Genomic DNA, 24,602 nt, shown 5'->3' with positions numbered 1-24,602 from the left:
CTCCATAGAACTACGGGAACACGGCTGGGCGCGGTGGCTCAAGCCTGTAATCCCAGCACTTTGGGAGGCTGAGACGGGCGGATCACGAGGTCAGGAGATCAAGACCATCCTGGCTAACACGGTGAAACCCCGTCTCTACTAAAAAAAATACAAAAATCTAGCCGGGCGAGGTGGCGGGCGCCTGTAGTCCCAGCTACTCCGGAGGCTGAGGCAGGAGAATGGCGTAAACCCGGGAGGCGGAGCTTGCAGTGAGCTGAGATCCGGCCACTGCACTCCAGCCCGGGCGACAGAGCGAGACTCCGTCTCAGAAAAAAAAAAAAAAAAAGAAGTACGGGAACAAGGCCAAATTTAAGGAGTTTCCTGAGGGCACCCTGAGGGTATCCCTGGGATGTATTCTCCTTCACTGCAGCAAATTAAACCTAATTTTGGTTACAGGTGTGTTCCTGGTGGTCGTTGGTCACAGGGCTTTGACAACCCCAACCAATTTATTTTGCCTACATTTTCATTTTTATGTATATGAAGAGTGATATATCATGAAAACCTATGTTAAAGTATCAACAAATCTAGGGCCAGGTGCAGTGGCTCACACCTCTAATCCCAGCACTTTTGGAGGCCAAGGCGGGTGGGTCACTTGAAGCCAGGAGTTCGCAGCCAGCCTGGCTAACATGTCCAAACCCAGTTGCTACAAAAATTACAAAAATTAGCTGGGTGGCCGCGCGTGGTGGCACACGCCTGTAATCCCAGCACTTTGGGAAGCCAATTCGGTTGGATCACCTGAGTTTAGGAGTTCAAGACCAGTGTGGCCAACATGGTGAAACCCTGTCTCTACTAAAAATGCAAACAATTAGTCGGGTGTGGTGGTGGGCACCTGTAATCCTAGCTACTCAGGAGGCTGAGGCAGGAGAATCGCCTGAACCCAGGAGGCGGAGGTTGCAGTGAGCTGAGATTATGCAACATTGTACTCCAGCCTGGGCAACAAGAGGAAAACTCCATCTCAAAAAATAAAAAAATAAAAAAAAAAATAAAAAATTGCCGGGCACAGTGGCTCACGCCTCTAATCCCAGCACTTTGGGAGGCTGAAGCAGGGGAATCACCTGAGGTCAGGAGTTCGAGACCATCCTGGCTAACATGGTGAAACCCCATCTCTTAAAAGTACAAAAAATTAGTCAGGTCTGGTGGCGGGCGCCTGTAATCCCAGCTACTCAGGAGGCTGAGGCAAGAGAATCGCTTGAACCCAGGAGGTGGAGCTTGCAGTGAGCTGAGATTGGGCCATTGTGCTCCAGCCTGGGCAACAAGAGCAAAACTCCGTTTCAAAAAAAAAAAAAAAGGCCGGGCGCGGTGACTCACGCCTGTAATCCCAGCACTTTGGGAGGCCGAGGCAGGCGGATCACAAGGTCAGGAGATCAAGACCATCCTGGCTAACACGGTGAAACCCCGTCTCTACTAAAAATACAAAATATTAGCCGGGCGTGGTGGCGGGCACCTGTAGTTCCAGCTACTCAGGAGGCTGAGGCAGGAGAATGGCATGAACCTGGGAGGTGGAGCTTGCAGTGAGCCGAGATCGCACCATTGCACTCCAGCCTGGGCGACAGAGTGAGACTGTCTCAAAAAAAAAAAAAAAAAATTAGCTGGGTGTGGTGGCGCGCCCTTGTAATCCCAGCTACTCTGATGACTGAGGGATGAGAATCGCTTGAATCTGGGAGTTGAAGGTTGCAGTGATCTGTGATTGTGCTACTGCACTCCTGCCTCCGGTGACAGGGCAAGACTCAAAAAAAAAAGGAAAAAGAATCTGCAAGTCTAAAAGAGCTCTTTTTTGTTGTTGTTGTTGAGACAGAGTCTTACTCTGTCTCCTAGGCCGGAGTATAGTGGCATGATTTCGGCTTACTGCAACCTCTGCCTCCCAGGTTTCAGTGATTCTCCCACCTCAGCATCCCGAGTACCTGGGATTACAGGCATCTGCCATCACATCTGGCTAATTTTTGTAGTTTTAGTAGAGATGGGGTTTCACCATGTTGGCCAGGCTGATCTCGAACTCCTGATCTCAAGTGATCTGCCTGCCTCGGCCTCCCAAAGTGCTAGGATTACAAGCGTGAGCCACCACACCCGACCAATTGTTCGTATTTTTAGTAGAGATTAGGTTTCACTATGTTGGCCAGGTTGGTCTGGAACTCCTGACCTCGTGATCCGTCCGCCTCAGCCTCCCAAAGTGCTGGGATTACAGGCATGAGCCAATGTGCCTGGCCCCATTTTGTATTTTTATAGAGACAGGGTTTCCCTATGTTGCCCAGGCTAGACTCAAACTCCTGGGCTTAAATAATCCTCTCACCTCAGCCCCGCAAAGTGCTGGAATTGTAGGCGTGAGCTACTGCGCTCAGCCAGGAATCTTAATTGTTGAGACAGCTCCCTGTGGGGGAGAGAGGGTAGACCCTTACTAATCTAAGTTGTCTGTCACTCATCTTTTGACTTAGTGAATTTGGCCTTGAGACATGAGATTCCTAGGACCAGGCAGGACAGACTGGAAACAGGAAGAGTGGAGAACCAATGACTTCTGTCCCAGCGAATAGTTGCTCCAGGTGTCCCCTAGGGTAGAGCCCCAAGCTGGAGGAAGCATTTCCTTTTGGCACAGCTTTTATTGTTGGTAGCGTTTTAGGACCCCAGTGACAAGCTGAGACAGTGAGTGGACTGCCTCAAGTGGGGATAGTTGTGGGGCCGGGCACGGTGGCTCATGCCTATAATCCCAGCACTTTGGGAGTCTGAGGCAGACGGATCACGAGGTCAGGAGTTTGAGAGCAGCCTGGCCAATTTGGTGAAATCTCATCTCTACTAAAAATACAAAAATTAGCCAGGCCAGGCGTGGTGACACGCGGTTATAGTTCCAGCTACTCGGGAGGCTGAGACAGGAGAATCACTGGAACCCAGGAGGCAGAGGTTGCAGTGAGTCAAGATCGCACCATTGCACTCCAGCCTGGACAACAAAGCGAGGCTCTGTCTCAAAAAAAAAAAAAAAAAAAAAGGAAAAGAAATATGGGTGAGCTGCTGTAGCAAGTGGACTAGACCCAGCTCCAAGTGAGGAGAGGGCTGTCTGAAGTCTAGGTAAGAGCAGGGGGGCTTCACTCTGAACTGGCTTGGCATCTAGTAGTGGTCTTCAGCAAAAACCATAATAAATATATAGCCATGCTCTTCAGCTCAGTAATCCTGTTGCCAACTTACCCTAAAGTTATCCAAAAGAAGAAAAATAAGGACCTAACAACAATGTTGATATCAGTTCAGTCCCTAAAACTTAGCACTCCTCGGTGAAATTTTATTCAGTTGTTGCGTGTGGTCAGAAGTCCACCTCTTGGCCCCACATCCGTTGGAACACCACTATTATGAAACTTGGCATGTCATGCTGTAATTATTTGTTTGCAGGCCCAGGTTTTGTCCATCTTTATAGTTTCAGCATCAGCCCAGAAACTGGAGTGTTAGCACCAGCTCAGTGGCCACACTTTAGGGTGCTTGTTGCAGAACTCTCAATCTAAACTAGCTCAAGGTCGGGTGTGGTGGCTCATGCCTGTAATCCCAGCAGTTTGGGAGGCTGAGGCGGGTGGATCACCTGAGGTCAGGAGTTCCAGATCAGCCTGGACAACAAGACAAAACCTCATCTCTATTAAAAATACAAAAATTGGCCGGGCGCGGTGGCTCATGCCTGTAACCCCAGCACTTTGGGAAGCCAAGGTGGGCAGATCACAAGGTCAGGAGTTTGGGACCATCCTGGCTAACACGGTGAAACCCCGTTTCTACTGAAAGTACAAAAATTAGCTGGGTGTGGTGACAGGCGCCTGTAGTCCCAGATACTCGGGAGGCTAAGGCAGGAGAATCGCTTGAATCCGGGAGGCGGAGGTTGCCGTGAGCCGAGATCGTGCCACTGCACTCCAGCCTGGGCGACTCTGTCTCAACAAATAAATAAATAAATAAATATACTAGCTTGGACAAAATGGGCGATTTATTGGCTCATAGAACTCAAGGAAGGGCTGAATGCCCAATTGTGGGAAGGGCAGGGATAACAGGCCAACTTTAGGAATAACCGGACCCAGGACGTAAATGCTACTAGGACGTTCTTTCCACCCCCAGTCTCTACCTCTGTTTGTGTACATCAGCCATGCGCTCTTTCCTGCAGCCTGTCTTTTTCCATATGGCAGGAGATGGGCCACTAATTCCCACAGACTAGCTTCTAGCTCTGAACATTTCAAACCTTATTCCTCCTCCTCTGCCCATGTGTGTGTTCAGTGCTAGGCACTGTGGACATCCTCGTATCGTCAAATGACTTTCTGCTCTGGACGTTGGTGTAATAAAATAAGGCGAGTCAGCTTGGTGGGCATAAGAATTCCTGGAAGCTGTTCCTACTTTTTTGTTAAAGTACCCTGTATCGTCTGATATTTTTGCTTGTATAATCAGAATTTAAAATGTCATTTCTACTTTTTAAGAAAAGACCCAGCCGGGCATGATCCAGCACTTTGAGAGGCCAAGGCGGGTGGATCACTTGAGGTCAGGAGTTTGAGACCAGCGTGGCCAATATGGTGAAACCCCCATCTCTACTAAAAATACAAAAATTAACTGGGTATTGTGGTGGGTGTCTGTAATCCCAGCTACTTGGGAGGCTGGGTCAGGAGAATCGCTTGAACCCGGGAGGTGGAGGTTGCAGCTAGCCAAGATTGTGCCACTGCATTCCAACCTGGGCAACAAAGTGAGACTCCGTCTTAAAAAAAAAAAAAAAAAGACCCCATCACACCTATAATCCCTGCACTTTGGGAGGCCAAGACGGGTGGATCACCTGAGGTCAGGAGTTTGAGACCAGCCTGGCCAACATGGTGAAACCCCGTCTCTACTAAAAATACAAATAATTGCTGGGCATGGTGGCGTGTGCCTATAATCCCAGCTACTCAGAAGGCTGAGGCAGGAGAATCGCTTCAGCCCAGGAGGCGGAGGTTGCGGTGAGCCGAGATCGCGCCACTGCACTCCAGCCTGGGCAACAAGAGCAAAACTCCATCTCAAAACCCCCAAAAAACAAAAAAACACAAGATGCTAATGCAGCAGAATTAGACAAAATAGATTCTCATCTTTTTATGTGTGTTTATCTCAGTCTGTCACTCAGGCTGGAGTACAGTGGCACGAACATGGCTCACTGCAGCCTCAACCTCCTGGGCTCAAGCACTTCTCCCACCTCAGCCCCTTTAGTAGCTGGGACTACAGGCACATCTTACCACATCCAGCTAATTTTTGTATTTTTTTTGTAGAGACAGGGTTCTGCCACGTTCTGCCACTTGAACTGCTGAGCTCAAGTGATCCTCCCACCTCGGCTTCCCAAAGTGCTAGGATTACAAGTGTGAGTCACCGCGCCTGGCCTGATGGATCCTTCCTGACCTGTTCCCTAAAGGTCTCATAGAGCAAGAATGGCAAGCATTTGTTCTGGGTTGGTTGGCTTATTATTTCCAACTATCCCACCCCCTCCTATAATTAGATTATATGTCCAGACCCATTACCTTGCTTTTCAGTGCCTCAAATGAGACAGTATTTCCCCACCCTCGTGACTGTGGGCGTGGCCATGTGACTTGCCTTGGCCAATGGGGCATGAACAGACATGAAGTAAGAGGTATCTAGCTGAGGCATTGGAGTAATTGTATGGTATGGGCTTGGTTTCTAGTGCTTGTGCTATCCATCCAAGAAGAGCATGTCCTAGGGAAATGCTGCTGCTTCAGCTTGGGTCCTGGAATGAGAGACACCTGGAATAAACTGGCATCTAACTCACAGTCTGGAGCCAAGTACAGGTGAGCCCAGCTAGCCTAGTACAGCCAACAGTTGACCCACAGACCTGTAAGCAAGAAATGTTTGCTGCCATAAATGACTAAGTTCCAAGGCTGTTCGTTACACAGCATTGCCACAGCAAAAAGCTGACTAATACTCCAGACACTGCATTTTCTCCCCAAATCCCACTCCCTTTTTTAAAATTTTATGGGCCTGGTAGGCTGGGTGCAGTGGCTCACACCTGCAATTCTAGCACTTTGGGAGGCCGAGGTGGGTGGATCACCTGAGGTCAGGAGTTCAACACCAGCCTGGCCAACATGGTGAAACCCCATCTCTACTAAAAATACAAAAATTAGCCAGGCATGGTGGCGAGCACCTGTAATCCCAGCTACTCAGGAGGCTGAGGCAAAGAGAAATGCTTAAAACTCAGAAGGCAGAAGTTGCAGTGAGCTGAGATCACGCCACTGAACTCCAGCCTGGGCGATAGCGCCAGACTCCATGTAAAAAAAAAAAAAAAAGCATGGACCTGGTGTGGTGGCTCACGCCCGTAATCCCAGCACTTTGGGAGGCCAAGGTGGGCGGATCACCTGAGGTCAGAAGTTTGAGACCAGCCTGTCCAACATGGTGAAACCCCGTCTTTACTAAAAGTAAAATAAATTAGCTGGGCATGGTGGTGGGCACTTGTAATTCCAGCTACTCGGGAGGCTGAGGCAGGAGAGTCACTACTTGAACCCAGAAGGTGGAGGTTGCAGAAAGCTGAGATCAAGACACTGCACTCCAGCCTGGGCGGCAGAGAGAGACTCCGTCTCAAAAATTAAATAAATAAATAAATAGATAAATTGTATGGAGATAAGAGTGGTACCAGGGAGACCTCCCAGTATGCCCAGCATTGAGAGGTTTCCCAGAACGTGAGACTTTCAGGTTTTAAAAAACAGCTTTATTGAGATATAATTTACATCCCCATACACCTCGTTCACTTAATGTGCATATCAGTGTTTTTTAGTATACTCACAGGGTTGTGAAATTATCACGGCAATCTTATTTTAGAATATTTTCCTCCCTCTTAAAACGAACCTCATACCCGTTAGCGGTCACTCCCCGCTCTTCTCCCTCTACCCCAATCCCTAAGCAACTACTAACCTACTTTCTGTCTCTAAAAATGTGTGTATTCTGGACATTCTGTATATATGGGATCATATAATATGTGGGCATTTTGTGACTGGCTTTTTAAAATTAGCATAATATTTTCTAGGTCTATCTATGTTGTAACACGTATCAGTTCTTCCCTTCCTTCCCTCCTTCCCAACCTCGCTCCCACCTTCCTTCCCTCCTTCATTTCCTTCCTTCCTTCCTTCCTATTCTTTCCTTCTTTCCTTCCTTCTCTCCTTCCCAACCTCCCACCTTCCTTTCTTTCCCTCCCTCCCTCCCTCCCTCCCTCCTCCCTCCTTCCTCCTTCCCTCCCTTCCTTCCTTTCTTTCTTTCTTCTTTTTTTTTTTTTTTTTGACAGAGTTTCGCTCTTGTTCCCCAGGCTGGAGTGCAATGGCGCAATCGCGACTCACTGCAACCTCCACCTCCCGGAGTCAAGCAATTCTCCTGCCTCAGCCTCCCGAGTAGCTGGAATTACAGGCCCCCACCATCATGCCCAGCTAATTTTTGTATTTTTAGTAGAGTCAGGGTTTCACCATATTGACCAGGCTTGTCTCCAACTCCTGACCTCAGATGATCCGCCCACCTCAGCCTCCCAAAGTGTTGGGATTACAGGCGTGAGCCACCCTGCCCGGCCCCTTTCTTTCTTTTCCTTTTCCTCTTCCTCTAACTCTTTCTCTTTTCTTCTCTTCTCTTCATTTCCTCCCCCTTCCCTTCCCTTCCCTTCCTTCCCCTCCCCTCCCCTCTCCTTCCTTCTTTTTCCTTTTCTTTCTCTTTTTTTTTTGAGACAGAGACTCACTCTGTTGCTCAGGCTGGAGGTACAGTGGTGTGATCACAGATCACTACAGCCTTGACTTCCTTGGCACAGGTGATCCTCCTACCTCAGCCTCCTTCCTGGGTAGCTAGGACTACAAGTGCACACCGCCATGCCCGGTTAATTTTTAAAATTTTTTTGTAGCATGGGCTCTCACTATGTTGCTCAGGCTAGTCCCAAATTCCCATGTTCAAGCAATCCTCCTGCCTCAGCCACCCAAAGTATTGGGATTATAGGCGTGAGCCACTGTGCCTGGCTTCATTTCTTTTTATTTCTGGATAATATTCAATAGTATGTGTATATAGTCTTTTACTTCCATTCACCAGTGATGGGCATCAGGTTGTTTCCACTTTTTGGCTGTTGTGAATAGAGCTGCTATGAACATTTATGTACAAGTTTTTGTTTGAACATCTATTTTTTCAATTATTCTGGGTATATGCCTGCGAGTGGGATTGCTGAGTGATAAGGTAATTCCGTTTAACTTATTGGAGAACTGCCAAACTCTTTTCCACAGCTGCTGCATCATACACTGCCACCAGCAGTGTAAGAGAAATCCGATTTCTCCACATCCTTGTCAACACTTGTTATTGTCCGTCGTTTATATTACAGCCATCCTGGGGGGTGCACAGAGATACCTCACCGTGGTTTTGATTTGCATTTCCCTGTTGACTAATGACATCAGACACCTTTCATGTGCTTTTTTTTGGTCATTTTTATATCTTTAGAGAAACATCTGTTGAAATCCTTTGCCCATTAAAAAAATTAGATTATTAGTCTTTATATTATCAAGTTGTAAGAGTTCTTTATATATTCTGGATATTAGACCCTTATCAGATACATGACATGGAAATGTTTTCTCCCATCCTGTGGGTTGTCTTTTCACTCTCTATGATTTGCAGCACAAAGTTTTTAATTTTGATGTCCAATTTCCAGTGTATCTAGTTTTGTTTTGTTTTGTTTTTTTGAGTCGGAGTTTCGCTGTTTCACCCAGGCTCAAGTTAAGTGGCATGATCTTGGCTCACAGCAACCTCCACCTCCCAGGTTCAAGTGATTCTCCTGCCTCAGCCTCCTGAGTAGCTGGGATTACAGGCGCCCACCACCATGCCCGGCTAATTTTTGTATTTTTAGCAGAGACAGAGTTTCACTGTGTTGGCCAGGCTGGTCTCAAACTCCTGACCTCAGGTGATCCGCCGGGTCAGCCTCCCAAAATGCTGGGATTACAGTCGTGAGCCACCGCACCCAGTCTGGTTTTTCTTTTGTTCCTCGTTCTCTTGGTGTTGTATCTACCAATTCCTTTGCTCACAGGAGACACCTCTAATCAGTTATTATATTCTTTCTCACTGAACCCAGATGCCCCTTACCTTGAAATTTTTCTTAGCACTGCGTGGTTAAAAGCCCCAATTTTAGTCGGTCGCGGTGGCTCACGCCTGTAATCCCAGCACTTTGGGAGGCCGAGGCAGGTGGATCACGAGGTCACGAGTTCAAGACCAGCCTGGGCAAGATGGTGAAACCCTGTCTCTACTAAAAATACAAAAAATTAGCCGGGCATGTTGACACGCACCTGTAATTCCAGCTACTCCGGAGGCTGAGGCAGATAATTGCTTAAACCTGGAGGGGCGGAGATTGCAGTGAGCTGAGATCGCGCCACTGCACTCCAGCCTGGGCAACAGAGCGAGACTCCGTCTCAAAAAAAAAAAAAAAGCTCCAATTCTAGGCTAGGCATGGTAGCTCACGTCTGTAATCTCAGCACTTTGGGAGGCCGAGGCAGGTAGATTGCCTGAGGTCGGGAGTTTCAAACCATCCTGGCTAACATGGTGAAACCCTGTCTGTACTAAAAATATAAAAGTTAGCCAGGCATGGTGGCAGGCACCTGTAATCCCTGCTACTTGGGAGGCTGAGGCAGGAGAATCGCTTGAACCCAGGAGGCGGAGGTTGCAGTGAGCCAAGATCCTGCTATTGCACTCCAGCAACAGAGCAAGGCTCCGTCTCAAAAACAAACAAAAAAACACCCAAACAAATTCTAGAGAAGAACTGAGCAGGTGCAAATCCCCACTAGTGCCACCACTTAATGGTAGTGGGTTTTTTTTTTTTTTTTTTAACCTCTGGGTCACTTTACCCATTAAACAAAATGCTGGGTGTAGGTGAGAGAGATTGAGAAGGGGGATAGAGGAGGAAGGTAATGAATATAGCTGGTCTTGCAAATCTTCTTGTGATGGGTTGGTCTTAAGAAGTGGAATATATGGGAAATCTCTTGTGCATTACTTCAGATCCTCTTGGTCATACCTCTTTGTGTGTGTGTGTGTGTGTCTGTGTGTGTGTGTCTGTGTGTGTGTGTATGTATGAGATATGAGACAGAGTTTCGTTCTCGTTGCCCAGGCTGGAGTGCAATGGTGCAATCTTACCTCACTGCAACCTCCGCCTTCTGGGTTCAAGTGATTCTCCTGCCTCAGCCTCCCGAGTAGCTGGGATTACAGGCGCGAACAACCACGCTTGGCTAATTTTTTTTGTATTTTTAATAGAGATGGGATTTTCTCCAACTCTTGACCTCAGGTGATCTGCCCGCCTTGGCCTCCCAAAGTGCTGGGATTACAGGCGTGAGCCACAGCGACCAGCCATGCTTCTTTTTCAAGCCACAGCTGCTACCGCCAGTTCTATGCAGGTTCTGCTGCCTTGGCATGGGTGCAATGTGATTGCACCTGGCCCACATCTGGTGCCTCTTGCTTTTTGCCCAGGAGCTTCTCTGATACCTCAGTGTGGGACTCTTGCCTGCTCAGCGCTAGCACACATGCATCCTAGAAGTGGCAGAATCGATGCCTTCGGGTCACCACTGACTGATGGGGACGGGAGCTAATGAATAAGTCCTTATGGATTTTGTCCTCGGTCTGTTTCCCAGAAGTATTCCAAAAGAGAGGGTGAAAGATGCTGAACAGGATAAACCACAGCTGTCTGCCTTTTCTACTAATTCAGACTCTACAGAAGGATTCTAGGAATCATATTTAGAACAAATAGAGGTCAGGGATCCCCAGACCCAGGGCTGCAGACCAGTGTGGGTCCGTCACCTGTTAGGAACTGGGCACACAGCAGGTGATTGGGGGGGTGAGCCATTACCACCTAAACTTCGCCTCCTTTCAGATCAGCAGTAGCAGTAGATTCTCATAGGGGCGTGAAACCTATTGTAACTGTGCATTTGAGGGATCTAGGTTGCGTGTTCCTTATGAGACTCTAATGCCTGATGATCTGAGGTGGAAGAGTTTCACCTCGAAGCCATTGTTCCCCCGACCGTACGTCCCCCCAACGCTGTCTGTGGAAAAATTGTCTTCCGTGAAGCCAGACCCTGGTGCCAAAAAGTTTGGGGACCACTGCTATAGGTGATTCCCATGAACACTAATGTTTGGAAAACAGGGAATGATGGCATTTCAGAAGGAATTTACATTATAAAAGGAGCAGAAATTACAATTCAGGCTCACTTAGCCATTCATTCCCTTGTAGCATGCAGGAAAGCAGTACATCTCTTGATCTTCTCAAGGATGGCACCTTCATGGATTCTTCTCCTCTTCTGGTCCTCAGGTTCACCCTGCATGTGTCCATGAACTTCCTTCCTAGTCTCTAAGGAAGGCAACTTCTGTCTTCCTAAGGAAGACTCCACCCCTTTCCACAGGAGGAGGTTTTGCTTCTGGGTTCCTTCCTATATCCTGTTGTCTATAGCTGTGTCCTGGGCTGCAGCCAACAAGGCACTGATGTTCACTTCCTGCCAGCCCAGCAAGCTCCAGGTGATGACAGGCATCAAGAACTCAGAGCAGTGGCTCATGCCTCTAATCCCAGCACTTTGGGAGGCTGAAGCAGGTGGATCACTTGAGGTCAGGAGTTCAAGACCAGCCTGGCCAAGATGGCAAAACACCGTGTCTACTAAAAATTCAAAAATTATCTGGGCGTGGTGGTGCGCACTTGTAATCCCAGCTACTAGAGAGGCTGAGGCGGGAAAATTGCTTCAGCCGGGAGGTGGAGGTTGCAGTGAGTAGAAATGGTGCCACTGCACTCCAGCCTGGGTGACAGAATGAGATTCTGTCTCAAAAAAAAAAAAAGCTGGGCACGGTGGCTCATGCCTGTAATCCTAGCACTTTGGGAGGCTGAGGTGGATGGATCACCTGAGGTCAGGAGTTCAAGACCAGCCTGGCTGACATGGTGAAACCCCATCTCTACTAAAAATACAAAAAACATTAGCTGGGCATGGTGGTGGGCACCTGTAATCCCAGCTACTCAGGAGGCCGAGGCAGGAGAATCGCTTGAACCCAGTAGGCAGAAGTTGCAGTGAGCTGAGATCGTGCTATTGCACTCCAGCCTGAGCAACAAGAGCAAAACACTGTCTCAAAAAAAAAAAAAAAAAAGCAGGTATGGATTTATGGTACCTCCAAGGCCCAGGAAGTACAGGTAGAAATAATAACTATTAGAAAAGATAAGTCCAGGCTGGGCACAGTGGCTCACACCTGTAATCCCAGCACTTTGGGAGGTTGAGGCGGGTAGATCACGAGGTCAGGAGTTTGAGACCAGCCTGGCCAAGATGGTGAAACCCCGTCTCTACTAAAAATACAAAAAATTTGCCAGGCATGGTGGCAGGCACCTGTAATCCCAGCTATTCAGGAGGCTGAGATAAAGAATTGCTTGAACCTGGGAGGCAGAGGTTGCAGTGAGCTGAGATCACGCCACTGCACTCCAGCTCTGGGTGACAGAGCAAGACTCCGTCTCAAAAAAAAAAAAAAAAAAAAAGAAATCACCAAATTTACCAGCCTGGCCAACATGCTGAAACTCCATCTTTACTAAAAATACAAAAATTAGTCAGGCATAGTGACAGGCACCTGTAATCCCAGCTACTTATGGGGTGAGGCATGAGAATCACTTGAACCAGGGAGGCGGAGGTTGCAGTGAGCCAAGATCACACCACTGCACTCCAACATGGGTGACAGAATGAGACTATCAAAAAAAAAAAAAAGGAAGGAAAGAATGAACCACCTAATTGGCCAGGCGTGGTGGCTTATGCCCATAACCTCAACACTTTGGGCAGTGGAGGTGGGCAGATCACTTGAGGTCAGGAGTTCGAGACCAGCCTGGTCAACACGGTGAAATGCTGTCCCTACTAAAAGTACAAAAATTAGCCTGGTGTGGTGGTGCACACCTGTAATCCCAGCTACTTGGAAGGGTAGACAGGAGAATCGCTTGACCCTGGGAGGGTTTTAATTTGCATTTACCTAATGTCTAATGATATTGAGCATCTTTTCACGTACTTAATTGCCATTTGTATATCTTCTTTAGAGAAATGTCTATTTGGCCGGGCGCAGTGGCTCAAGCCTGTAATCCCAGCATTTTGGGAGGCCGAGACGGGCGGATCACGAGGTCAGGAGATCGAGACCATCCTGGCTAACACAGTGAAACCCCGTCTCTACTAAAAAATACAAAAAACTAGCCGGGCGAGGTGGCAGGCGCCTGTAGTCCCAGCTACTTGGGAGGCTGAGGCAGGAGAATGGTGTAAACCCAGGAGGCGGAACTTGCAGTGAGCTGAGATCCGGCCACTGCACTCCAGCCTGGGCGACAGAGCGAGACTCTGTATCAAAAAAAAAAAAAAAAAAGAGAGAGAGAAATGTCTATTCAAGTCCTTTGCTATTTTTTTTTTTTTTTTTTTTTTTTGTGGAGGGTGAGTAGAGACAGGGTCTCTCTATATTGCCCAGGCTGGTCTTTAACTCAGCCTCGAGCAATCCTCCCACCTTGGCCTCCCAAAGTGGTATTACAATGGTGAGCCACTGTGCCTGGCCCTTTTGCATCATCTTTTTTTGGTGAGGGGGGGTTGTTTTTTGTTTTTTTGAGATGGTGTCTCACTCTGTTGCTCAGGCTGGAGTGCAGTGGCGGAATCTCCGTTTACTGCAACCTCCGCCTCCTGGATTCAAACGATTCTTGTGCTTCAGCCTCCTGAGTAGCTTGGACTACAGGCACCCACCACCAAGCCCAGCTGATTTTTGTACTTTACTAGCTAGTTTCACCCTATTGGCCAGGCTGGTCTCAAACTCCTTAACTCAAGTGATCCACCCGCCTCGGCCTTCCAAAGTGCTGGGATTACAGATGTGAGCCACCACGCTAGGCTCTCTCTTGCCTATTTTTTTTTTTTTTTTTGAGATGGAGTCTAGCTCTGCCGCCCAGGCTGGAGTGCAGTGGCGCGATCTTGGCTCACTGCAGGCTCCGCCTCCCGGGTTCACGCCGTTCTCCTGCCTCAGCCTCCCAAGTAGCTGGGACTACAGGCGCCCGCCACTATGTGCAGGTAATTCTTTTGTATTTTTAGTAGAGACGGGGTTTCACCGTGTTAGCCAGGATGGTCTTGATCTCCTGACCTCGTGATCCACCCGTCTCCCTCCCGAAGTGCTGGGATGACAGGCGTGAGCCACCGCGCCCAGCCTCCCTTGCCTATTCTTAATTCTCTTTTTGTTGAGTTGTACGAATTATTATGATTTTTTTTTTTTTTTTTTTAAGACAGAGTCTGCTTTGTTGCCCAGGCTGGAGTGCAGTGGTGCAGTCTTGGCTCACTGCAACCTCCGCCTCCCAGGTTCAAGCCATTCTCCTGCCTCAGCCTCCCGAGTAGCTGGGACCACAGGCATACACCACCATGCCCAGCTAATTTTTGTATTTTCAGTAGAGACGAGGTTTCACCATGTTGGCCAGGCTGATCTCGAAGTCCTGACCTCAGGTGATCCACCCGCCTCGGCCTCCTAAAGTGCTGGGATTATAGGCATGAGCCACCTCGCCTGGCCATTTATTTTTATTTTTATTGTTGTTGTTGTTTTAGAGGCAGGTCTTGCTTCGTTGCCCAGGCTGGAGTGCAGTGTGGCAATCATAGTGCACTGCAGCCTCATAGCTCACTGCAGACTTCAACTGCAGGGTTCAAGGGATCCTCTCACCTCAGCCTTCTGAATTGGTGGGATTATAGGCACACACCACCATGCCTGGCTAATTTTTACTTTTAGTAGAGATAGGGTCTCCCTGTATTGCCCAGGCTGGTCTCAAACTCCTGGCCTCAAGTGTTCTTCCTGCCTCAGCCTCCCAAAGTGTTGGGATTACACACGTGAGCCATGATGCCCAATCATATTATATACTTTAATGCTCCATTTTTTCTAGATTAGGCCAATGAAAACCCCTTTGAGCTGGTTTCTGTATTCTTCTGACATTTCACAATTCTTCTATGCACACATCCTTACTTTTTGGTAGAAGTAATAGACACCTATGTCTATGTATATAAAAAAACACAATCACAGCCAATACTCCAATTCCAGTCCAACCCTGCAGGGTTTATTCCAGCCTTCCCTCTTTCCATGTGTAACATATTACAGTGGCAAGTCTGACTCTCTTCATCCTTAATGCTTACTCACTTCCCCAATCCCACTCCTTCCCTGTCTCCTAGTCACACAGGTTGACTGGAACATATTGGGCCTCCTCCTTCTGCTTTATGGGCCGGTGGAAAGCTCAGCCCTAACAAAGGGGAAGGAGAAAAGAAGGAGAAAAAAGGAAGGAGGAAATGACATCTTTTTCTGTTTTTTTCTAGGGAAATTTTCTCTACTCCAATGTTTTAAAAATATTCATCTGTCCTTTTTAATAAATTTTAAAGTTTTGTTTTAATATTTATACCCTGGCCAGGTGCGGTAGCTCATGCCTGTAATCCCAGCACTTTGGAAGGCCAAGGTGGGTGGATCACTTGAGGTCAGGAGTTCGAGACCAACCTGGCCAACATGGTGAAATCCTGTCTCTACTAAAAATACAAAACTTACCCAGGTGTAAGTTTTGTAGTCTCAGCCTGTAGTCTCAGCTTCTCAGGAAGCTGAGTCTGGAGGATTGCTTGAACCTGGGAGGCGGAGGTTACCGTGAGCCAAGATTGGGACACTGCACTCCGGAGACAGAAAGAGACAGAGCTTCTCTCTCTATATATTTACACCCTTATCCATGTGTAGTTGCTATTGTAATGTGATGTAAGGGAGCGATCCATTTTAACTTTCGTTTATAAGGGTAGCTAAGTTTTCCATCCATTTTTGAACAATACCTCCTTTCTCCAGTGACCTAACAAAACATGTCTGTCATACATCAACGTTTCATACAAAGCATGGGTCTCTGGGTTATTTAATCTGTCTTCTCTTGCCCCAATACCTCATGTTATTAAGTACCATGGCTTCCTAGTAAATTTTGATCCCTAGTTGGACAAATCTTCCTTTCTGCTTTTTTTATTCAGAAGAGTCTTGACTATCATTGGTTATTACACTTCCTTATAAGTTTTGGAATAATCATAAAAGGTTCCATGAAAAGTTATATTGGTCAGCACCATAAGACAAAGTGAAGGCTGGGCGTGATTGCTTATACCTGTAATCCCAGCACTTTGGGAGGCTAAGGTGGGTGGATCATCTGAGGTCAGGAGTTTGAGACTAGCCTGGCCAACATGGTGAAACCCCATTTCTACTAAAAGTACAAAAATTAGCCCAGAGTAGTGGCACATGCCTGTAGTCCCAGTTACTAGGGAGGCTGAGGCCGGAGAATCGCTTGAACCTGGGAGGAGGAGGTTGCAGTGAGCCAAGATCCCATCACTACACTCCAGCCTAGGTGACAAAGGGGGACTCTGTCTCAAAAAAAAAAAAAAAAAGTGAGAAAAACAAAAAGTAATTATAATATTATGTGTAAAATGTTTATTTAGAAACAGAATTCTTGTTCGTCAGTACTGCAAGGAAAAATCTGCATTCCGACAAAAAGTTTTCTCAGCATGGCAATTTTAATTTCTGCAGAAAGGGTGCTCGTTGCAGATGGAATAATGGTGAGAGCACACCTGAACAAAGGAGGGAAACAATTTTTATTCCTTATGCAGTTTGTCCCTGCTACTGTGTCCGGTCTCCATCAGTTGGGGCCAGACCACATGATCTAAACTAAAACCCAACTGGCTAATAATTTAAAAATTTTTTTAAATCTGTAAAAGCAATGGAGAACAGAAGAAAAGAGGAAGTTGCTTATGAAAGGACTTAGAAAAGTAATAACATTCTCAAATAAGGAAGGGGCATAGGCTGTGAGCTGGGGCATGCCTGAGCATGTCCAGAACAAATACCTTGGTTAAAGTACAAGGACATAGAATGTACTTATTCCCTTACGTCTAACAGCTACATAGGATAGGGCTTAACAAAGTTATTAGCACAAAGCAAGGAGGCTTGAAGGAAGTTAGTCTTTACAAGAAACAATTATTTCTTTTTTTTTTTTTTAGACAGAGTGTTGCTCTGTCATCCAAGCTAGAGTGCAGTGGCGCAGTCTCAGCTCATTGCAACCTCCGGCTCTCGGGTTCAAGCAATTCTCTGCCTCAGCTTCCTGAGTAGCTGGGATTACAGGCACCTGCCACCATGCCTGGCTAATTTTTATATTTTTAGTATAGATGGGGTTTCACCATGTTAGCCAGGCTGGTCTTGAACTCCTGACCTCGTGATCCACCTGCCTTGGCCTCTCAAAGTTCTGGCATTACAGGCATGAGCCACCATACGGCCTCCTTTTTTCATTTCCGATATTAGTAATTTGTGTCCTCTGTATTTTTTTTCTTAGTTAGCCTGGCTAGATGCCTATTGATTTTATTTAGTTTTTCAAAGAGCTTTTGGTTTTGTTGACTTTCTCTATTGACATAGTTTCCTAAGTTGGAAGCCTAAGTTGCTTTTATTAGGTATTTTCTTCTTTTATCTCTTTTTTTTTTTTTTTGAGACAGGGTCTGGCTCTGTCACCCAGGCTGGAGTGGAGTGGCCCGATCTTGTCTCACTTCAACTTCCGCCTCCCAGTCTCAGGTGATCTTCCCGCCTCTGCCTCCCAAGTAGCTGGGAGTACAGGCATGCACCACCATGCCTGGCTAGTTTTTGTTGTTGTTGTTGTTGTTGTTTTTTTTTTTTTTTTTTTTTTTTTTTTTTTTTTTTTTTTTTTTTTTTTTTTTGAGACGGAGTCTTGCTCTGCCGCCCAGGCTGGAGTGCAGTGGCCGGCTCTCAGCTCACTGCAAGCTCCGCCTCCTGGGTTCACGCCATTCTCCTGTCTCAGCCTCCCGAGTAGCTGGGACTACAGGCGCCCGCCTCGTCGCCCGGCTAGTTTTTTGTATTTTTTAGTAGAGACGGGGTTTCACCGTATTAGCCAGGATGGTCTCGATCTCCTGACCTCGTGATCCGCCCGTCTCGGCCTCCCAAAGTGCTGGGATTACAGGCTTGAGCCACCGCGCCCGGCTGTTGTTGTTGTTTGAGACGAAGTCTTGCTCTGTCACCCAGGCTGGAGTGCAGTGGCTTGATCTTGGCTCACTGCAACCTCTGACACCCAGGTTTAAGCGATTTTCCTGCCTCAGCCTCCGAAGTAGATGGGATTACAGGCGCGTGCCACCACACCCGGATAATTTTTTGTATATTTAGTAGAGATGAGGTTTCAGCATCTTGGTCAGACTGGTCTTGAACTCCTGACCTCGTGGTCCACTGGCCTTGGCCTCCCAAAGTGCTGGGATTACAGGCGTGAGCCACTGCGCCCGGCCTAATTTTTGTATTTTTTGTAGAGATGGGGGTTTCACTATGTTGCCCAGGCTGGTCTTGAATTCCTGTACACAAGTGAGTTGGCCTTGGCCTCCCAAAGTGCTGAGATTCAGGTGTGAGCTACCACAACTGGCCTCTTTCTTCTTTTCTAGTATGTGCATACAATGCTATAAATTTTCTCTAATCACTGCTTTTGTTGCATTCCACAAATTTTGATAAGTTTTGGGTTTTTTCTTTTGTTTTTCTTTTTTTTGAGACAGAGTGTTGCTGTGTCCCCCAGGCTGGAGTGCAGTGGCGTGATCACGGCTCACTGCAAGCTCTGACTCCTGGGTTCACGCCATTCTCCTGCCTCAGCCTCCCGAGTAGCTAGGACTACAGGCACCTGCCACCATGCCGGGCTAATTTTTTTAAAAATTTTATTTATTTATTTTTTATTTTTATTTTTAGTAGAGACGGGGTTTCACCATGTTAGCCAGGATGGTCTTGATCTCCACACCTCGTGATCTGCCCACCTTGGCTTCTCAAAGTACTGGGATTACAGGCGTGAGCCGCCGCACCTGGCCGAAACGCATCTTGATAATTTTTTTTTTTTTTGATAGTCTCCCTCTGTCACCCAGGCTGGAGTGCAGTGGCGCAATCTCAGCTCCTTGCCTCAGCTTCCCAAAGTGCTAGGATTACAGGCTTGAGCCACCGCGCCCAGCCTATGTGTTCTATCTTGATTAATGTTCCATATGAACTTGAGAAGAGTGTGTACTCTGCTGTTGTTGAATCATGTCATCTATAGATGTCAATTTTAGACAGTTGATTGATAGGGTTGTTGAGTCCCACTGTGTGCTTACTGATTTTCTGCCTGCTGGATCTGCCCATTTCTTTATATATTTATTTGTTTGTTTATTTATTTATTTATTTACAATAGGGTCTTGCTCTGTCACCCAGGCTGGATCACAGCTTACTGCAGCCTTGACCTCCTGGGCTCAAGTGATTCTCCCACCTCATCCTCCCAGGTAGCTGGGACTATTGGCATGCACCACCATGCTTGGGCAATTTTTAAATTTTTTATAGAGACAGGGTTTCCTTATGTTGCTCAGGCTGGTCTTGAATTTCTGGGCTCAAGTAATCCTCCTACCTCAGCCTCCCCTCCCAGAGTGCTGAAATTACAGGCATGAGCTACTATGACTAGCCTGCCCATTTCTCTCTCTCTCTCTCTCTCTTTTTTTTTTTTTTAAGATGGAGTCTCGCTCTGTCGCCCAGGCTGGAGTGCAGTGGTGCAATCTCGGCTCACTGCAACGTCTGCCTCCCGGGTTCAAGCAATTCTCCTGCCTCAGCCTCCTGAGTAACTGGGACTACAGGCACACACCACCTATGTCCAGTTAATTTTTTGTATTTTAGTAGAGACGGGATTTCACTGTGTTGCACAGCCTGGTCTTGAACTCCTGGGCTTGGGCAAGCCACCCTCCTTAGCCTCCCAAAGTGCTGGGATTACAGGTGTGAGCCACTGCGTCCGGCCCCATTTCTCTCTTGTTTTTTCTTGCTTTTTGTTTTAGTCTGCCCATTTCTAATAAAGGGGTATTGGAGTCTCCAACTGTAATAGTGGGATCTTCTGTTTGTCCTTGCAGTTGTACCAGTTTTTGCCATTGATCACAGTTATTAGGTGCATACGCATTAAGAATTGGAGTCCAAGAGTTTGCAGGAGTTTAGAGTCTAAGAGTCTGAGACCGGCCTGGGCAAATATTGTGAGACCTCGTCTCTACCAAAAATTTTAATAAAACAGAATAGTTAGCCAAACATGGTGGTGTGTGCTTGTGGTCCTAGCTACTCAGGAGGCTGAGGTGGGAGGATCATTTGAGCCTAGGAAGTGGAGGCTGCAGTAATCCCAGATTGTGCCACTGCACTCCAGTCTAGGCGACAGAGTACTTCATAGTTAATGTGAGTACCTTATGATAACAAAATAATCCCAGTTCTTCTCTCTCATTCCTGTATTATTGCCATCATTCATTTCACATCAATATATATAAATATATGTCTGTACATAATAAATGCATACATAACCAAGTACATCATTATTATTAGTTTAAACCAACTGTTATCTGTTAGATCAATTAAGGATAAGAAAAGTAAAAGTTTTTGTTTTACTTTTACTTGGTCCTTGTTCAGTGCTCTCTCTTTTTTTTTTTTGGAGACGGAGTCTCCCTCTGTTGCCCAGGCTGGAGTGCAGTGGCGCGATCTCGGCTCACTGCAACTTTCATCTCCTGGGTTCAAGCAATTTTCCTACCTCAGCTTACAGGGTAGCTGGGATTACAGGCGCCCGCCACCACACTCAGCTAATTTTTTGCATTTTTAGTAGAGACAGGGTTTCACCATGTTGGCCAGGCTGGTCTTGAACTCCTGACCTCAGGTGATCCGCCCACCTCAGCCTCCCAAAGTGCTAGGATTACAGAAGTGAGCCACCGTGCCTGGCCGCTCTTTCTGTCTTTATGTAGATTTAAATTTCTGACCTATACCATTGTCTTTCTCTTCAAAGAATGTCTTTTTACCATTTCTTGCAAGGTAGGACCACTGGCAACAAATTCCCTCAATTTCCGTTTGCCTAAGAAAATATTTCACTCCACTCTTTTACTGTTTGCATGGTTTCTGAGAAGTTTGATGTGATTCTTATCTTTGCTCTTCTATAGGTAATGTATTTTTCTTCTCCTCTGGCTTCTTTCTGGACCCCCTTTCCCTTCCCTCCCTTTCCCTTTCCCTCTCTTTCCTTTTCCTTTCTCCTTCCCTCCCTCCCTCCCTCCCTCGCTCCCTCCCTCCTTCCTTCCTTCCTTCCTTCCTTCCTTCTTTCTCCTTCCTTCCTTCCTTCCTTCCTTCCTTCCTTCCTTCCTTCCTTCCTTCCTTCCTTCCTTCCTTCCTTCCTTCTTTCCTCTCTTTCTCTCTCTCTCTTTCTTTCTTTTCTTTCCTTTCTTTGGGGTCTTGCTCTGTCACCCAGGCTGGAGTGCAGTGTGATCATAACTCACTGTAGCCTCAACCTCCTGTGCTCAAGGGATCTTCCTGCCTCAGCCTTGTGAGTAGCTGGGACTACAGGTACATGCCACTGCCCTCAGATAATTTTTATTTTTATTTTTTAATTTTATTTATTTTATTTTTAGTTTTTAATTTTTTTGTAGAGGGAGTCTCCCTGTGTTACCCAGGCTGATCTCGAGCTCCTGGGTTCAAGTGATCCTCCCACCTTGGCCTCCCAAAATGCTGAGGTTACAGGTGTGAACCACTGTACCAACCTTTTTTTTTTTTTTTTTTTTGAGATGGAGTCTCGCTCTGTCGCCCAGGCTGGAGTGCAGTGGCACGATCTCGGCTCACTGCAAGCTCCGCCTCCCGGGTTCACACCATTCTTCTGCCTCACCCTCCGGAGTAGCTGGGACTACAGGTGCCTGCCACCGCGCCCGGCTAAGTTTTTGTAATTTTAGTAGAGACAGGGTTTCACCATGTTAGTCAGGATGTTCTCGATCTCCTGACCTTGTGATCCGCCTGCCTCAGCCTCTCAAAGTGCTGGGATTATTACAGGCAGGAGCCACTGCACCCGGCCCTTTTTTTTTTTTTTTTTTTTTTTTTTTTTTTAAACAGATGGGATCTTGCTTTGACGCCCAGGTTGGGGTAGCACAATCATGGCTCACTGTAGCCTTGACCTCTGGGGCTCAAGCGATCCTTCCACCTCAGCTTCCCCTGTAGCTGAGACCACAGGCAGGTGCCACCACACCCAGAGAATTTTTTAAATTTTTTTTTTTGTAGAGATAGGGTCTCTCCGTTGCCCGGGTTGTTCTTGAACTCCTGGTCTCAAGTGATCCTCCTGCCTCAGCCTCCCAAAGTGCTGGGATTACAGGCATGAGCCACTGTGCCCGGCTAGGTGTCGTTTTGGCATTTATACGGCTTGATGTTTTCTGACCTTTCTAAATATGTGGTTTGGTGTCTGACATTAATTTTGAAAAATTATTATTCATTGTTGTTTCCAATATGTCTTTTCTTTTGTTACTTTCTCTTTTTCTTTTCCTTCTGCTATTCTCAGTACACGTCGTTACAGCTTTCATAATTTCCCACAGTTATTGATGTTCTGTTTTTGTGGGGGATTTTTTTTGTCTCTTTTCTCTTTGCTTTTTAGTTTTATAGGTTTCTATTGAAATATCCTCAAGCGCAGAGATTCTTTCCTCGCTGTGTTCAGTAATCCACTGAACATATTCTTCATTTCTGTCCTAGTGTTTTCCATCTCTAGTATTTCGTTTTGGTTCTTTCGTAGAATTTCCACCTGTCTTACACTGCCCATCTGTTCTTGCATGCTGTTGACTTTATCCATGAGAGCCATCGTGTTATGCATCGTTGTTTTAAATTCATGGTCTAATAATTCTGAGTATCTCCCATATCCGAGTCTGCTTATGATGCTTGTTCTGTCTATTCAAACTCTGTTTTTTGTCTTTTTAGCATGCCTTGTAATTTTCTCTTGCTAGCTGGACATAATGTACTGGGTAAAAGAATCTGCTGACAGCAGGCCTTTGTAAAGTGGTGGTAAGGTGTGGGGGGAGTGTGGTAAGGGATATTGTTGTCCTGTGAATAGGTCGCAGTCTTTTAGTAAGTCTGTGCCTCTAGACTGTGGACTTCACACATGGTGCTAGTCTCCCTGCCACCTTTAGGTGGGTCTGGATGTGTACAGTAGGCTGGATTGGGGTATTTTCCTCTCCTACGGAGAAGGTTAGAGGGGTCTGGAGTTGGGTACTTCCCTTCTCCCAGCTGAATTAAGCCCTGATAAAACCCGGAAGCTTAGGCCCTGATTTCTCCTGAGGGCAGACTTTGTTGAGAACAGAATGCTCTGGTGTATTTCAAAATGGTTCCTTTTCCCCTCCCACTGCTGGAAGCATGAGGGAATTTTTCTCCAATATTTGCTGTGAAAACCAGGTCAAACTCCTGGAGGTAAAACTCACAAAGGTGTGGGGGCCTGCCTGTGACTGGGTCACCCAGGAGTTTTTAACTTTCAGGCTTGTCCACACTGAACCGTCTGCATTTTGTCAGTTGTAGTTAATGGTTTCCTCTCCAGCACTGATTCCCCCGGAGGTTTCTTGGTCCCCTCCCTCCCCTTCCCCTCCCCTTCCCTTCCCCTCCCCTTCCCTTCCCCTCTCCTTCCCTTCCCCTCCCCTCCCCTTCCCATCTCACTCTGTCGCCCAGGCTGGAGTGCAGTGGCAAGATCTCAACTCACTGCAACCTCTGCTTCCCGGGTTCAAGTGATTCTCATTCCTTAGCCTCCCAAGTGGCTGGGATTACAGGATTACACCACCACACCTGGCTAATTTTTGTATTTTTAGTAGAGACAGGGTTTTGCCATATTGGCCAGGCTGGTCTCGAACTCCCGGACTTAAGTGATCAGCCCACCTTGGCCTCCCAAAGTGCTAGGATCATAGGCATGAGCCACTGTGCCTGGCCCCCTCAGAGGCTTCTGCTTGGGTAAATGGTGATTCTCTGTATTCCCCTCTCTGTGTCTCCAATTTTGAGGACAGTCGTTTGCCCTGTGACTCCACTTCTCTTATGGCTCTAAGAAGAGTTGTTGATTTTTCAGCTTGTTTAGATTTTTACTTATTAACAGGATGGAGTGACAACTTCCAAGCTTCTTACACGCCTGATCCAAAGAGCCATTGTATTTCATACAGAAGATTTTATCTTCCACTGGAGAGTGTTCCATTTTTACTCTTTTAGGTTAATAAAGTTAGAAATTAATCACCTCAATACAGTCAGGAACTGAGCTGGATTTAGGATGAGTCTGGCTACCTCTGTTTTATCCCTGTTCCACAGCCATGATCCTCCTGAGTTTTTGAAGGGGAGCCTGGAAGGTGTCTGTCTCCTCAGCTTATAAGCTGTGGGAGATTTTGTTCTGCTGTTTATTTATTTATATTTATTTATTTATTTTTGAGACAGAGTCTCCCTCTGAGTCCCAGGCTGGAGTGCAGTACCACGATCTCGGCTCACTACAACCTCCACCTCCCAGGTTCAAGCGATTCTCCTGTATTAGCCTCCTATTTTATTTATTAGAGACAAAGTGTGGTGCTGTGACCCAGGCTGAAGTGCAGTAGTGAGAACATAGCTTACTGCAATCTCGAACTCCTGGGCCCAGTTGATCCTCACACCTCAGCCTCCCGAGTAGCTGGGGCTATAGGCGTACACCACCATGCCCAGATAATTTTTAAATATTGTTTTGTACAGATGGGGTCTTGCTATGCTGCCCAGGATGGTCTCAAACTCTGGCTTCAAGTGGTTCTCCTGCTTCAGCGTTCCCAGGTGCTGAGGTTGCAGGT

General features: G+C 46.9%; 1 long non-coding RNA gene across 1 annotated transcript in view; it reads left to right on the top strand.

Annotated features, from left to right (window-relative positions):
- LOC115893655 overlaps positions 1 to 24,602 on the top strand; it is a 44,050-nt gene that overhangs the window by 3,420 nt on the left and 16,028 nt on the right. Inside the window, exon 3 of the long non-coding RNA XR_004053719.1 lies at positions 5,681 to 5,804. This is a non-coding gene — a long non-coding RNA (uncharacterized LOC115893655). The remainder of the gene's footprint in view (positions 1 to 5,680; positions 5,805 to 24,602) is intronic.

The sequence above is a fragment of the Rhinopithecus roxellana genome, chromosome 15, assembly GCF_007565055.1.
Source record: "Rhinopithecus roxellana isolate Shanxi Qingling chromosome 15, ASM756505v1, whole genome shotgun sequence".
NCBI classification, from domain to species: Eukaryota; Metazoa; Chordata; class Mammalia; order Primates; family Cercopithecidae; genus Rhinopithecus; species Rhinopithecus roxellana.
The sequence above is the reverse complement of the archived record's forward strand: the minus strand, read 5'-3'. Positions and strand labels throughout refer to the sequence as shown.